Raw genomic sequence first — 15,916 nt, 5'->3', positions numbered from 1 at the left:
AAAAATGAATCAAAAGTCAATTTAAAATAAAATGAATATAAAACAGTATGACAAATTTTAGGTGCTGAGGTCCAGGTAAATTCAGCTTTAATTTTATATCACAAAAATAAATTATTTTTATCTTTAGATGAAATGTTTATATCTTTAAATCTTATACCATAAAGATTTTATATCTTTATATTTTAAATAAACTATATCTTTAAATCTTATATCATAAAAATAAACTAAGTCCTCAAAATATTTAAAATATAAATCTTATATATTTTTGTTTGTTTATTTGTTTTGGTTTTTGGGTCACACCCAGCAGTACTCAGGGGTTACTCCTGGCTCTACACTCAGAAATTGCCCCCAGCAGGCTCGGGAACCATATGGGATGCCGGATTCAAACCACCGTCCTTCTGCATGCAAGGCAAACACCTTACCGCTTTGCTATCTCTCTGGCCCAATCTTATATTTTTATTAATAAACAAGTGTTTATTATTTTGTCTTGATCTCTTTTCCATTAACATTTTAAAAATATTACTATAATGATATTTGCTTAATGACATTTCAGAATTTTGTCAAAGACCAGTGTAAGACATTGGCACTTTGCATTAAATTAGCACACTGACATTTGTAGAGGAAGCTCAAAGAGTTCTTTCATGTTTTGTTTACAGGAACTCGGGTTCAGTTCTCATCACTGCAGACTCCTTCTGAGCTGACCCCTGAAAGTGAAGAATTCTAAGTACTAAGCCAAGAGTATTCCTAGTTCTACTTAATGTGTCTCCCAGACAAGCAAAGTTTAATGCAACCAAATCATGCTAAAATGATCAGCACAGGTATCTTTCTCATATCCACTTTATAATTTAGAATACATTTTTGGGCAGTGGGGGAGACACACAATAGTATTCAAGAGGTTATTCCTGACTCTGTACTCAATAATGACCTGGTGATTCTCAGATAAACATAGTGGTCCTAGGAATTCAAACTGGGTTCAGTAAAATTCAAGATTAATCCCTATATTCTCATTCTAGCCCCTGATTTTTAGAGTAAATCTGTCATGCTAATATATTCAATTACTCTATAGATTACCCAGTGTAATCCATATACTATATAGATTACATGGTATTCTATCCAATGGTCTCAATCTATCCATTGATTTGTTAAGACCGGGAAACTCCTGTCTCTACCCTTAGACTCAAAGTAATTAGTAAAAGTCGTAATGGGCAGAAATTACGACTGCATCAATATAAACAGGTGAGGTTCATTGTAATCTTTCTCTCACAGGAGTTTAGAAGATTTATATAATTTTTGATGTTAAATGATGTGGGATGGTTTCAGATTTACTAAAGTCTAAAATGAATGTGATGCAAACTCATTGCTGTAGACAGAAAGTTGGTGGGGGAAGGAGTCAGATCTTACAGAACTAAGTAAGCCATATACATTTTTTATTTCTGCTTTTATTTTCATTGCTAGTGAATCTTTCTAGCTGAAGACTCATCCGGAATAAATATAATGGATATTTATGTACACACACATATAAATAAAGAGAAAGAGAAACTGAGATGTGAGTCTATATTTGTTCCTCTATTCTTTTTGCCTATATTCAGAATAATACTGTATTTGTTTTAACTATTGCAGCTTTATAAGAAATTATTTAATCAGGTAATATATGCCCTCCTACTGTTCTTTGTATTATGTTGTTTGGCTCTTTTATAACCTCTACAATTTTGTATGAAATTAACTATTTAAATTTTAATTTTCCATGGTGGAATTTTTATTAATATTGCATTAACTTTATATTAAATATTTGGAGACAATATTCACCATTTAATAATTCTCTGAGGCACACACAAGAAAAAGTTATTCTACTTCTTCTACTTTTCTATTGGGAGATAGGTTGGGTTTGGGTAATACCCAACTGTGCTCATGGCTTACTTCTGGCTCTCCACTTAGGGATCACTTCTGATGAGTTCAAGGGGTGATATGGGGGCCAGGAATTGAACCCAGGTCAGTGGCATGCCAAAAAAGCTTCTAGTAATACTATCTCTCTGGCCTTAATTCTACTTATATGAAGAAGGAGCATCTTTGTATATGGTACCCAAGGGGTATAAAGACTAGCATCCTCAAAATTCAATCAGCCAGGTCAAGCATCAGTGCAAGAGCCTAGCTTGCCCGGATTGCAGAATTACTCATGATCCACAGTGCTGGGGGTCATCAGGGCCACCTTAGTGAAGTCAGAAACTATCTACACAACCCCAGACATTTATAAAAAGATGATCTAAACTATTTAAAAACTTTTCAGGGAAAAATAAAACAGTGGTAAATGGTCTCTTTGGGGGGAAAAACAATAACTTTATACGTGCTAATTAAAAATGTTAATCCTTAAAAACAGTATTTTTTTAGTTCTTATTTTTTCTTGGAAAGTAACTTTTAACTTCTTTTTTTAATACTTTTTATTGTGAGCAAAGTGAATTGCAAGTCTTTCACAATTATATTTAAGGTACATAGAGACAGTGAGTTAGGGCCATTCCCACCACCAGTGTTAATCTCCCTCTATTCTTGTTCCCAGCATGCATCCCTTACTTTTTACCTTTCCTCCATGGATTGCTAGTGTAACAGGTCTCCTTTGTTTATAGCTTGTAGATTGGGTATCTATTCTGATGCCGTTGAGTTCTTTTTATATATTTTCTCATTTTTCTCTCCTTATCGAATTTTTCTTCCATTTGTCTCATTTCTGTGAGCATCATGAGCTATTGTTTTGAAGCCTTCCTCAGGATGTTTATATAGATCTATTGTATAGAAAAAATTTTTTCCAGAATCAAAACAAGATTTCTTGGCCTGGCTGTGCATACTGCATGTGGCTCTTGTTTAAATGGATTATGTTTTATCATTTATATCTTAGAAACTTACACATTCTATACCAGATATATCCCAATTCAGAATATAGCTGTTATTACATACTGATTATTTTTAATTTAAAGAAGATTATTTTTAATTTAAAGTTCTCTACTGAGAACTAAAAGTAAAAGTATATTAATTGTCATTTTTATATAAGGAATTCACTTTATTTTCATTTTTGTTTAAAACAAAATGAAAAGTTAGTACAGTTTTCCTATATACCTCATGACTTCATACAGGCACGGGCCACATATATCTTCTTTAATTCCACCAGCCAACAGTCACTAAGGATAGACCTACATCAAAACATTCTAACCAAGAAGTTTTTAGTTATTTTATGGGGCTTTTACAGTTAAATAAAAATATTAAGAAGATTCCATAATCATATTTTATTATACAGTATCCAAATTATGTATAATTCCCCTTTATTTGATGATTTTATATCATTTTAAAAGAACCTTATAAATCAATGATCTTATTCTTTTCTGATTCTGTCTAGTTGTATTTTTATTATCTTATTATTTTTATTATTACTTATTTTTATATTACTACTTTCATTTCCTTAGAATTTAATTTCCTTAAAATTTGTGGCAATGACCTCTATTTCAATTGTTGATGTTAATAAGTTTTTTTATTCTGACAAGAGTCATCACCTTTTTATTCTTTTCAGAGAAATTCGCTTGGTTTTATTTTTTTCTCATTTAATTTCAACGTTATCTTTACTATTCTAATTTTTCTTAAATTGTAAATGTTTTTTATATTAATTTCTTTTGCTCTCGTTTACTAAGGTAAAACTTGATTAGTGACATAATATATTTATTTGTTTTATTATATGGAAGATACATGTATTGATTTCAAGTTTGAGTTTACTTTTATCTGAGATCAAGCACTAAAATTTCTACAACTTGAATGCCTTATGGTATGTTTTATGGTTCGGAATGATGTGATCTACCTTGGATTTGTGTTGCATTTGTTTAGGAATTAGTCTTCACATGGCAGTTACATCTATGAATTGTGGATATAACTTAACTTTGTTCAACTGTGTCCTCACCAATTGTCTGTTCCTGGAGTGACCGTTTTCATATTGAGAGGTTGAAAAGTCTCTATGCATGCTAAGAATTTATCTATTTCTCCATGTATTTCTCTCTGATTTTGTCTCATGCAGTTTCATCTTCTGTTGTTGAGTATTTTGACATTAAGAATTATTATTTGTTTGTTTGTTTGTTTGTTTTTTCGGGCCACACCCACTTGATGCTCAGGGGTTACTCCTGGCTAAGAGCTCAGAAATTGCCCCTGGTTTGGGAAATCATTATGGGACGCCAGGGGATCCAACCGCGGTCCTTCCTTGGCTAGCACTTGCAAGGCAGACACCTTACCTCTAGCGCCACCTCGCCAGCCCCGACATTAAGAATTATTATATCTTCTTTAAGAATTGATCTTATATCACTATTCAGATGTTTACAATTTAAGTTATTTATACTAACTTTTTGATGTAAACTATTTATCAGAAACTAAAACAACTATGCCTTTTCTTTCAATTCATTTCAATTTAGTGGTAGTAATTATTTTGGTCTATTCCTTTTTTAAAAATATTAATGTAATTCAAATTTAATTAATTTAATTTAATTATTTTAATTTCTATTAACCAGAAATTTCTTTATGGCATATCAATTGCCCACATTTCTGAGTTGTTTTTATATCAGAGACATCTAATATTTGTGCCATTGTTAGGCATACGAGTGTATTCAAAACTGAGGGGAGAAGCACATTAAGGAAAATGAGGGTGTACCAAATCAAAAAGCCTTTGTGGAAATGAGTACCATAGCACGGCTTAATTTTAAATATTCATAAAAATGATCAATGGCGCGATTATATTCTTGTTGTCTAATTTTACATTACTAAGAGCAATTATACTTTCTTATATTCAGAATCATTTGTCCTACCTCATTATAAAGAGTATTTTCTTTTTCAGTGGTGGTAGAGATGAGCAAATAATTGGGCCCAAACTCTAGTCTTACTTTTACGTTTCTGCGTTTTAGAATCTGGAGTGGATTAAAGTGAAGCAAAGCTTTATTCTGTTACCAACAGCTTCAAACTGGCCAGCCAGAATCACCTACCTAATAGACAACCTCTCCTAACATCACAAAGCAGTTTATATAGGTTTGTATAAGAAAGTCAATAGTGGGGAAATGGAAACTTAACCTTACATAATATGGTCAAATGTCCTAAGTGGTTTAATCAGAGCTTTTGGTCAGTTGTCTTAGGCATCTCCTTGCAGTTGATTATTGGATCTTGCATTAAATTCAGAAAAACTGAACTTCATTTTAAGATCAGGAACTGCAAGCATAAAAATAGAATATGCCCCATTGGCCTTTCTCTGGCTCATAACCCCAGAAAATCAACTCAGGGTTCTTTACTGCTCAACAATGAACCATGTTGATGTTTGGGTAAACCTATGTTATGCTAGGAATTAAAGTAAGGGTGGTTGAAAGCAGAGGAAGCACCTGGAATCCTATAACTATATCCCTTACTTATCCTCCCACCTCCGGCTCTTAATGTTGTATTTTACTCTACCTACTAATAAAGTTTCAGTGTGATTTTCTGTACTTCCTTTATTAATATTCATTCTTTTCTATTTGAGAAGAAATTCTAGTTGATTAAAGTTGCCCTAAGATATACATATGCATGATAAAAGGTGATATTCATAACATAGGAACTATTTCCCAAAAAAAGTGCAGAGAACTATTTTCGAAGGACATGATTTAAGATAGAATTAATAATGAAGGTCTTGGTTTTTTATTAAAAATCTAAAAATTAATATATGTAATGACAGTCCATTCAGAGGAAAACTTTTTAGTTCTGGGTTTGTTTTATCTTTTCTTTTTAAAGTAATTATTAAAAAGAAATAACCATGTCTTACTTGAGAAGTTAAATTAGTGTTAGTTACCTATCACTAGAAAATAGATCCCAGGTGTTGTTTTAAAACTGAACTTAAATTTTCACTTGTGTTGTATATATTTCCTTCAATATATCTCCATAGTAAATTGCTTTTAGAAGATTCGAAAATAGTAATTTTAGATTTACATTGATATTATATATATACAAATAAACTTTAAGATTTAAAAAAAAGATGATAGATTCTTAGGGGAAGCCATTAAAAAGTTATCTAGTGTTTTCTAAGAGATCATACTATTAGTAGATGTGACTTCCTTGGCTAATATGGCACCTTTATGTTAGAAATATTGTAGAAAGTAAATCTGGAAATTTATATATGATTTGAAAAATTGCTACATGCCTTTTAAAAGTATATCTGGAATTTGGTTCAAGATTAATTTTCTTCGGGCCACAGTGAAAGCACAATGGTAGGATGTTTGCCTTGCACACAGCTGACCCAGAACGAACCTCAGTTCAACCCCCCAACATCACATAGAGTCCCCCAAGCCAGAAACTATTTCTGAGTACATAGCCAGGAGTAACCCCTAAGTGCCACCACATGTAGCTCAAAATCCCCCCCCCAAATGTTTTTCTTTTCTGACATAAAACTTGGGTTCATCAACTCTCTCTGACATTATCAATGTGATATTAGATTTCTTTTACTACTCTCCTGTAGATCCTAATTAGTGCATAGCTTAGAAAATAAATTTTTATTATAGATATATAAAATTTCATGGTACCAGATACCAAGGAAAATGTCATTTGATTCTAAAGTCAGTAAGTTATTAATTATTACTATATGTGGAATGTGCATAGCTGGGCTCAAGACTATTTAAGATCCAACTAAAGTTTTTTTGTTGTAGCTACAGCATCCAGGGCTCATGTGCTCATTAATTCTGTCTAATGTGCATATTAAATGATATAAATCCATGAGCAGATCTAAGAATGTAATTTACTTTTTAGATAGAGCAGAACAGACCACCAAAATATGTCACTTTGACATATAGATTATTTCAACTTTTGCCAATTAAGACCTTTCAGACACAGGGAAAGCTTCTTGTCTTTTTCTCCGCTGCCTAAAACAATTTAGATTAAAAAATGGTAGGACAAAAACTATTAACAGAGATAACATTTTATATTAAAGAAACTTATCTCAATGGCATGCCAAACATCTGTTTGACAAATATTTGTTATTTTCAAATTTCTATAAATTGTTGTTCCTCCTTTAGAAGTCTCAGAATCTTATTTATTTATTCTTAGTTTATTATGGCATAAGGCTTCAATCAGTTTTCTGCTTTTGGATATCCTGGCTTGAGAAAAGAATGTTTTTCTCCTGTAAATTTTTTTTGCGGGGAGGGGAGAATTGCGCCACACCTGGTGACGCTCAGGGATTATTCCTGGCTATGCACTCAGAAATCGCTTCTGGCATGGGGAACCAAATGGGACGCCCGGGATTGAACCTGGTCAGTCTCAGTCATCTGCTTGCAAGGCAAACTCACCACCCCTGTGCTAGTGTCTGCATAACAGAAACTAAAGGACACAGCCATTTGCTAATGTGCCTCAGTGATCTTTATATAATAAATATTTTATTATAGATTGATTGGAAAAATTATTGTGATTTGTAAAGTCTAAAGCACTTACAAGAATCTTAGGAAGTTCTACACTATTTTTCTAGGCTTTTTCATTTAACCAGTGCTTTTCAGTACATTAATTTGTTGTTTCTTTTCAAACATAATATCGTTCCAACTTTATGTAATGTCAGGATTGCTTCTAATTTTTGTCATTTCTGCTGCAGTTTTTTCATTTCAACTCTCATACTTTCTTGTGTTTTGCTGCATACCTGTGCCATCAGTGCTTTGAACTCTATAAACATGCTCGTAATAGAGTTATTTAAGGCATTCTTGGAGGAATTTTGCTGAACTGCTGGTTGGAGGTTGAGCCTTTTGCATTATTTATTTTTTCTCATTGAACTTGGTTAGCTTTTACATATCTTCTGCACTGGAATTACTGAGCTCCTGTTTTATTGAGGTTGAATCTTTGTAGTTAGAGCCTAAGAGAATTACTCTTTTCTTTCCTAACTACTTTTCACCCAGAGATAGGAGATATAACTGTTAGCAGTGTGAGCGCTGATGAGTTGCTCTTGCTTATGTGCTTACATGGCCATGCGCCCAAGGAGATCTGGATTTAAGAGAGATCTCGTGTGGAGTCTAAATAGTAATCTCACCTAGTAAAATGTAGCAGAGAACAGGAATCTGTGAATCTAGCATTTTTGTTGTTTTTACATGATGGAAGCACACTTTTTCTTAAATTTTTACTGATAAAAATGTAACTCATTATTTAGACATATAAAACCTTTTTGAAAGCAAAAGTAGATTTTATTTGGAAAATCTGAAAAAGAGTAGGGAGAAGATAAGAGAGTAATCCACTCAAGAGAGATCCCTGACTTTTCCAAAGGTGGAGAAAGCCCCAGTATATATTCCACAATTAAAGTAAGAAATTATGAAAGTACATCTCAAGTGGAGAAGTGGGCAATGGACATGGACAGAAGGAGTGCAGCTCCTTATGCAAATATATAAATTGACCATTGTAGACTTATTCTATTTTGTAATGCCTGATGAAATGATATGTGGGGGTTGTTTTATATAACAGTCTCAAAAAGAGATCTGACAAATAACTTTAGTGTCATGAAGCATTCTTCCAATTGGCTAAAATACTTACGTAAGATGTGTTCTTAAAGATATTCTCCCAGAAAATGGTAATGAAATAGGATCAAACTTTTCTATATTTTCCAAAATAAGGTATCTGGACGTGTTTGGGAAATAATTTGGAGAAAAATAAATTGAAGAGCAAATTTTCAAATATGTGTGTGGTAATTATGTATTCTAATTTTATTGAAATGATAACCCTTGATATTGATAGCCTTTCTTAAACTTATTTTTGTATTACTGAGATTTTTTAAGTCACTGCAAACTAATTATATTTAATTAAAATAACAATCTGTTTTCCTTGATCATTTAAAAGTGTTTTTCTCTTTATTAGATGTTATAAATACTTCTCTATACAAATAATTCTATGTTTGGTATCTCTCATGGTTTTAGTATTTTGTTTATACTGTTCTACTTCCATTTCATTTAATTTTTAGGAAATGTTAACATTCTTTCTAGAAGAAATACAATTTAAATGCAGTCATGATTTGCATTGTTAGTCAATTAACTGTCAATTTTATAAAATATTGATTATAAATTGACAAATATATGGTTTCATACAGCAATTACTAAAAATATGACAATCACCACTAAAAATTAGTAGATATTTCTAGACATAACTAGAAAATTGCTCTAGCCAGAAGACAGTGACATTAATTACCATAAATCATGAGGCAAATGAATAGATTAAACATTACTTTCCATTACTTATTTGGTATCCACAATTTTAGGGTGAAGAATGTGAATCATCAATAATCTAATGGCTCCAACATATCCTAACATTAAGGATAATGAGGTAAAAAAAATGACAGCTCTCAGAGGGTAAACTTCTCTGATGTTGCTAGGATGGTGCTGGGAACAGGAGTGGAGGGAGGACAACATTGGTAGTTGGGAATGCCCCTGATTCAATGTCACTATGTACCTAAAATACTACTGTGAATGATTTGTAATCCACTTGAGTCATAATAAAAATCTTTAATAAAAAAAAAAGACAAAAAAGTACTCAGTGGGGGGAAAAAGAGCAGTATTATGTCGTCCATGTTTAGAAGCCAGACTTTGCAGATTGGAATCAAGAAGTGGTTTCTGTAAATTTTCAAACTGCTCTAGAATCTGTTGCCTTACAAAAAAAAAAAATTTTTTTTGTAGAGCGAAGCTCTCTACATGTAGTATTTATTTGTCTCTGTTCAATGAACTTTTACCCTTCCTCTGTTCAACCTATGTTGCAACAAAAAGAACTGGATAAATATTCATCGTGCAATTGGCTGTCCAAAAATATTATAAAGCACCTGGCCACTTCCCATCCATATGCTCCCCTTTGCCTGTTTACTAGACTTCTTAATATCTGTTTCTCTCTGCACCACTCCCACCTGCCTCTCTGGCTCTTACTCCCTTGTTTATAGAGATTTACAATATCAGCACTAAAAATCAAAGTCAAAAGCCAAGAGTGGGGAGCAAGATACAATTTAGAGAAAGGGAAGCCTTACTGCTTCTTAGAGAGATTGTTCATTTTCCAAAAGCCTTTTTAGTAGACTTCAAGCCTCATTTTTCAGAATTGTATTACATGAGCAGTTCAAACTGCCCAAGCAATTGAGAAGATAAATATATGCTTTTTCAGCTAGTAGAGTTAGAAGTAGGTAAAGACAGAATAGGCTTTGGGGAAAAATGTAAAAGGGATCACTCTTAGTGATTCTCAGTGGACCACTATGGCTAGGTCCTTAAGTTGCTCAGTGGCCATTTTCTAGTGCTGGGGGTGAAGGGAGGTCTACATTGTTGGGGATTAAACTCTGGAACTTTACGAGGTATGTGTTCTATTCTTAAGCTATTTCCCCAGCTTGAAGAAAATCTCTTTATTGACCATAAACATTATCTTTCACAAAGTCTTAGCTCTGAGGTTTCATGTAAGAGAAGAACAGAGAAAATGGCTAACAGGAGGTGGCTACAGAGGCAAAGAGAGACAAGAAATAGAAATTAGGAAAATTAATTAAGAAACTCCAGGAACCATTCAAAGCAGTTGAGATGTTAGAAAACACTAAATTAATTGTGATTGTTATCATGTGATTAAGTAGAATATCTGCCTGAGGAAGCAGTACTCTGGGAAAAAACAAACTGCTTTAATTCTTAGGAATTATTTTAATTACTTCTGTTCTCCAAAATCTATAATATAAAGTTAAATATATTTGCCTATTTTATACATGTAAATTACTCTGGAGAACGCAACTGAAGAACATCCCATGGTCCCTATTCCTTATTGTTCATTTTTTATACAATTACTTTTCAATCAAACATAAGGAAAGCCTATTGAGATGATGGAAATAACTCTTCTGATTCACTTTTCTAGGAAGAGTTAAGGTTTTTTCAGATATAATCAAAATCCTTTATTAATTAACTCTAAGATAATATAAAAGAGAGTTTTCTGGGTTGCCTTGACCTATAAGTGAAGCCCTTTTCTTGTCATTGTTTTTTTTTAAATAACATCTTTAAGCACCTTGACTACAGACATGATTACAGTTGGGTTTCAGTCATATAGAGAACAATCCCCATCACCAGTTCATCATTCCCATCACCAATGTCCCCAATCTCCCTCTCCTCCACCCACCTGTATTTGAGACAGGCATTCTATTTCTCTCACTCATTGACATTGTCACCATAGTTATCAGTGTAGTTATTTCTCTAAATGCACTCACCACTCTTTGTGGTGAGCTTCATATCATGAGTTAGTTCTTCCAGTGCTCATCTCTATTGTCCCTGGGCATTATTACAATGATGTCTTTTATTTTTCTTAAAATCCATAGATGAGTAAGATTATTCTGTGTCTCTCTCTCCCTGTGACTTAATTTACTCAGTGTAACAGATTCCTTGTTCATCCAGGTATAGGAACATTTCATGACTTCATGTCTCCTAATGGCTGCATAATATACCATTGTGTATCTATTGTATGGTTGTCCTCAAACTATGGCCTGCAGGCCACATATTATATTTGTATCTGTTTTGTTTCTTCATTGCAAAATAAGATATATGCAGTGTACATAAGAATTTGTTCATAAGTTTTGTTTTTACTATAGTCAGACCCTCCAATGGTCTGAGGGACAATGAACTGGCCTCCTGTTTAAAAAGTTTGAGGACCCTGCAAGATTCTAGATGTAGGTTGAAGATATTGGTGAAAAGATACCGTGTAGAATGTACCCTCATAATTTCATAAACAAAAAGATAAAGATAACAGATTCTGAATTGCTCTTCAGAGTAAAATGATGGCAGTAACATGAAATGGGGCGTCGCTAAAATAAGGGCAAAGAATGTTGAGTATATTTAATGGGGTTGAGATGACCCCCACTCAGATGCCATAGCCACTCAGATTTCCGCTCACACATAATCCATGTGGAAGTATATGATTCAGTGTTCCACAGACTACCAGGAAATACAGTAGCACATGAAACCTGTACTCACTTTTATAATTACAGCATGAAAACCTATGTTAAAAAGTATTTCAGACAGAAGTTTTTATTATTATATGGCTCCAGATAAATAGAAAAGATAGCATCTTATTTCCAAAGACTTAGATCAGGACAGTTAGTGATCAAATTGTTTTAGCACTGAAGGCATTTTTCTTACATGCAGTCAAACTATATAATCCCTGGCACCATATATGAACTCACAAGAAATCATCTTGAACTGAGTTCAGGAATATGCTCTGAATATAGCCAAATGAATGGTGGTTCTAAAATAAACAAACAAACAAAAAAAAACCCAATATTGAATCGAAGGACTAATTTCTAGAGGCCAAGTTGTCCCGACCCATAAGGCTCAACAAAAAGAGCCAAGTTGAGATACTGAAAATTAGAAAATCGAAATTCTACACACATTAAAAAGAACAATTGGGATTTAAAAAATAAAAAGCCCTCTTCACTCCATATTAATTGTTGCACTATTTACAATAACCAGAATATGGAAAAAAACGGGAAACAGATAAGTGGCTAAAGAAAACCGTGATACATCTACAGAATGGAAAACTATGTAGCCATAAGGAAAATGAAGTCATGAAATTCGCTTATACTTGGATAAGCATGGAGATTATTATGCTGAGTGAAATGAGTCAGAGGGAGAGGGGTAGTCATAGAATAATCTCACTCATCTAGAAATTTAAGAAAACTAAAATACATTATGGTAATAATAGAGATAAGACATAATAGAAAAATATTAAAATAATAGAGATGAAAATAATAGAATTAATAAAGATGAGACCCAGAGGAGCCAGCCCATGATATGAAGCTTATCACAAAGAGTGTAAGTGCAGTCAGAGAAATAACTACACTAACAACTATCATTACAATGAAACTGAGCTAGAAGAATGCCTGTTCTTAAGAAAGAAAGGGGGTGCATATGGTGGGGAATGAGAACATTGGTGATGGGAAGGTTGCATTGATAGAGGGTATCATACTTGTATGACTGAAACCCAACTATGAACATTTTTATAACCATAGTACTTAATAAATAAATTATAAAAAATGTGTTGGTTTGGATGTATGAAAAATGGAAATTCATCCACTGCTAGTGGAAATATCAAATGGCTCAACTCCTTTGGAAAGTAATGTAGGCACATATCAAAAGAGCAGGAATTGAGTTTCCATATAAAACAGCAATTCCACTTGGCATATACCCCAAAGGCCCAAGAATTCTATTCAAAAAAGACATTTGCACTCTGAAGTTCACTGCAGCATATTTAACAGTGGCCACTATCAGGAAAAAAACCCAACTCAAAGAACATATTAGCAAGTAATAAATAAAAGATGAGATATATTCAAGGGACACTATTCACTTATAAGAAAAAAAGTAAAATCATCAATTTTCTGCCACAGGGATGGAACTCGATTGTTTCATACTGAATGAAGTCAGAAGAAGAGAAACAAATGCAAAGTGTTTTCATGTGTGGTGTGATAACTATGCTAAGAGAAAACAATGGGAAAAAACTCTGGTAGCATAATCTGGGAGTTTATTTTACAAAAGCCAATCCCGCAAAGTGGCCAGAATATGGTTGATAGGTAAAGACCTTGAAACATTGATGGAGAGATGTTGACACTGGTAGGGATTGGTGTTGAAACATTCTATGCACGAAACTCGTTATCAGTATCATAAACAATGTCTTAAAATAAAAAAGTAATGATGATAAAATAATAGCAAATATTGCACTCTTCTGTCAAAAAAATTCAACTATAAATAAGTAAAAGATTGAATGTTGTTTCAGTTTAAGGGTAAGAGCAAGTAGCAAGACACAGTGGCCTAGTTGAAAGCCTTGGTTTTACAATTTAAAAAAGATGAATTCTGCCAATATTCATCATACATCTGGAAGAAAACACCAATCCTCACATACAGCAACGCTAATCAACAATCTAACACCAACTTCGTGAGATTTAAGCAACGGAGTAACCAACCATATCTCTGAAACAAGAAATTCATGCTGTTTTATGCATTTTAATATATGTTCAGTAGCAGTTGGGTTATAATTCTGAGGCTTTCAGAGAAATGATTGCTTAGCGTGCTCTCTAATCAATACCCTTCTCTTTTGTATGTATCCAACAAATGGATAATCTTTCAGTATGACAAAATAGCAGAACAATTTAATAATAGAGATTTGGGAACATTAAGACTGAATGAAATAATATTTCTTTCTAAAACAATTGTTTCCATCGAAAATAGTTTGTTTTCATTGTTAGGTTGATTTCTCATTTCTTTGTCATGATTAATAACTTTTAAATAGAACAGACTCTGAAATAACTCTTGAGGCAAAGTGGCTTGCTAGTTATAAGCTATAAAGTGAGGTTCAAAATCTCACTGTAATCTTAGTGTATTAGGCAAATTATTCGATTTCTTTTGCCTTCATTTCTTAAAAACAAACAAATAATAGTATCTACAGTATATGCTTGTGAGGATTAAATATAATAATAGTGACAGAGTTAAAATGACATATGTCATTAGCTTTCAATATCTAAGAACATTTCAATCACTATTTTAACTATTTACCTTAAAATTAATGCCACAGAGTTCTGTTCTATCTTCAGGAACTGCATTCTATAATTAACAGTTTACCTTAACACTTCAAGGAACTCATCAAGCCAGTGGAACTTTTTGACCTTCAAACAAAACTGGATCATTATACTTTTCTGCATTTATAAATTCCTGTTTTTTTAAAGCTCTTTTCTCACTCAATTTATGTAATTATTATATTACACATTCCTATTATTTATTTTATTAGATAGGCGTTTCCCTGTTCTCTCCTCTAACTTAGGTCATCCCAATTATTGAACTACAGTTGTTTATCATTTATTTGAAGAATTAACTAAACTTTTTTGTCATGAAAATGTATCTATTTTATATTAGTTCATCCTTTGAAGACTCTTTTACAGATAGTAAGTTTATTGAATCATAGTATGAAACTTATTGATTTCTCACACAACATACTTTTAGTGTGACATAAAAGAATGTCATGTACAATGTTTAGATTTTCTGTATTAAAATCACAGTTGCCTTATAGAATGGTGTTTTGTTAATCATTAACTTTAATTTTCTAGAGTGCTCCTTTTGTCTAATACAAATAAATAACACAACTTTGACAAGAGCACAGTAAATTTACATATTTTGTTGTATATTAAGATTGACAATACAAAGTGACAATTTTCCTAACGATCTGGTGAGTTATAACCCAGAAATTTTTTCTTACATCTATGAAATCAATCTTTGCTTTTATCATTGGAAAATCCATGATAAACATAGCTTAGTTAACTTCTTATATTGGCTATCATTACTCCTTGAGGTTACTAGAAAAATAACCTCATATTTCTGGAAGATTATGCATATAAACTGTTTCCTGGTGAAGCCTTAATGACTCTCCACTTGATACCTAATTCACTTTCTTATTACAATTGTTAACTCATTTATATGACAGATTTCAGAGTTATTTCTGCCAATGCCAATATTTTATCAAAAGTGTTTAGAAGAGCACTGGCTGGGAAAGGAATTGAACACCTAAAAAGAAAATAGGCTCTATTTTCTGTCAGTTTGGCTCTAGAAATAACTTAATCGTAGCTCATAAAACATTCTGAGATAAGGTTATCAGCTTTAACTTGTTGAATTGATGAAAGTGAAATTATTTTTGTGTGGAAAAGTTGCATCCATCACCTTTCCAATAAAAATTGGCATTTTATATAATTAAAACAATTGGGCATTTGTCATTTTAAGAAGTTGAGAATTTCTCATCCAATGTGTTATGTAGCATGTCATATATATTTGATTTTGTGCTAAAATAGAGACATATGTACTATACATATGACATATATACTTATATATTTTTGACTCTATGCTCAGAAGTGTAAGGCAAGCATCTCACTCCCTGTACTATCTCCTAT

This window comes from Suncus etruscus, chromosome 17 (genome assembly GCF_024139225.1).
Source record: "Suncus etruscus isolate mSunEtr1 chromosome 17, mSunEtr1.pri.cur, whole genome shotgun sequence".
NCBI lineage: Eukaryota > Metazoa > Chordata > Mammalia > Eulipotyphla > Soricidae > Suncus > Suncus etruscus.
The sequence above is the reverse complement of the archived record's forward strand: the minus strand, read 5'-3'. Positions refer to the sequence as shown.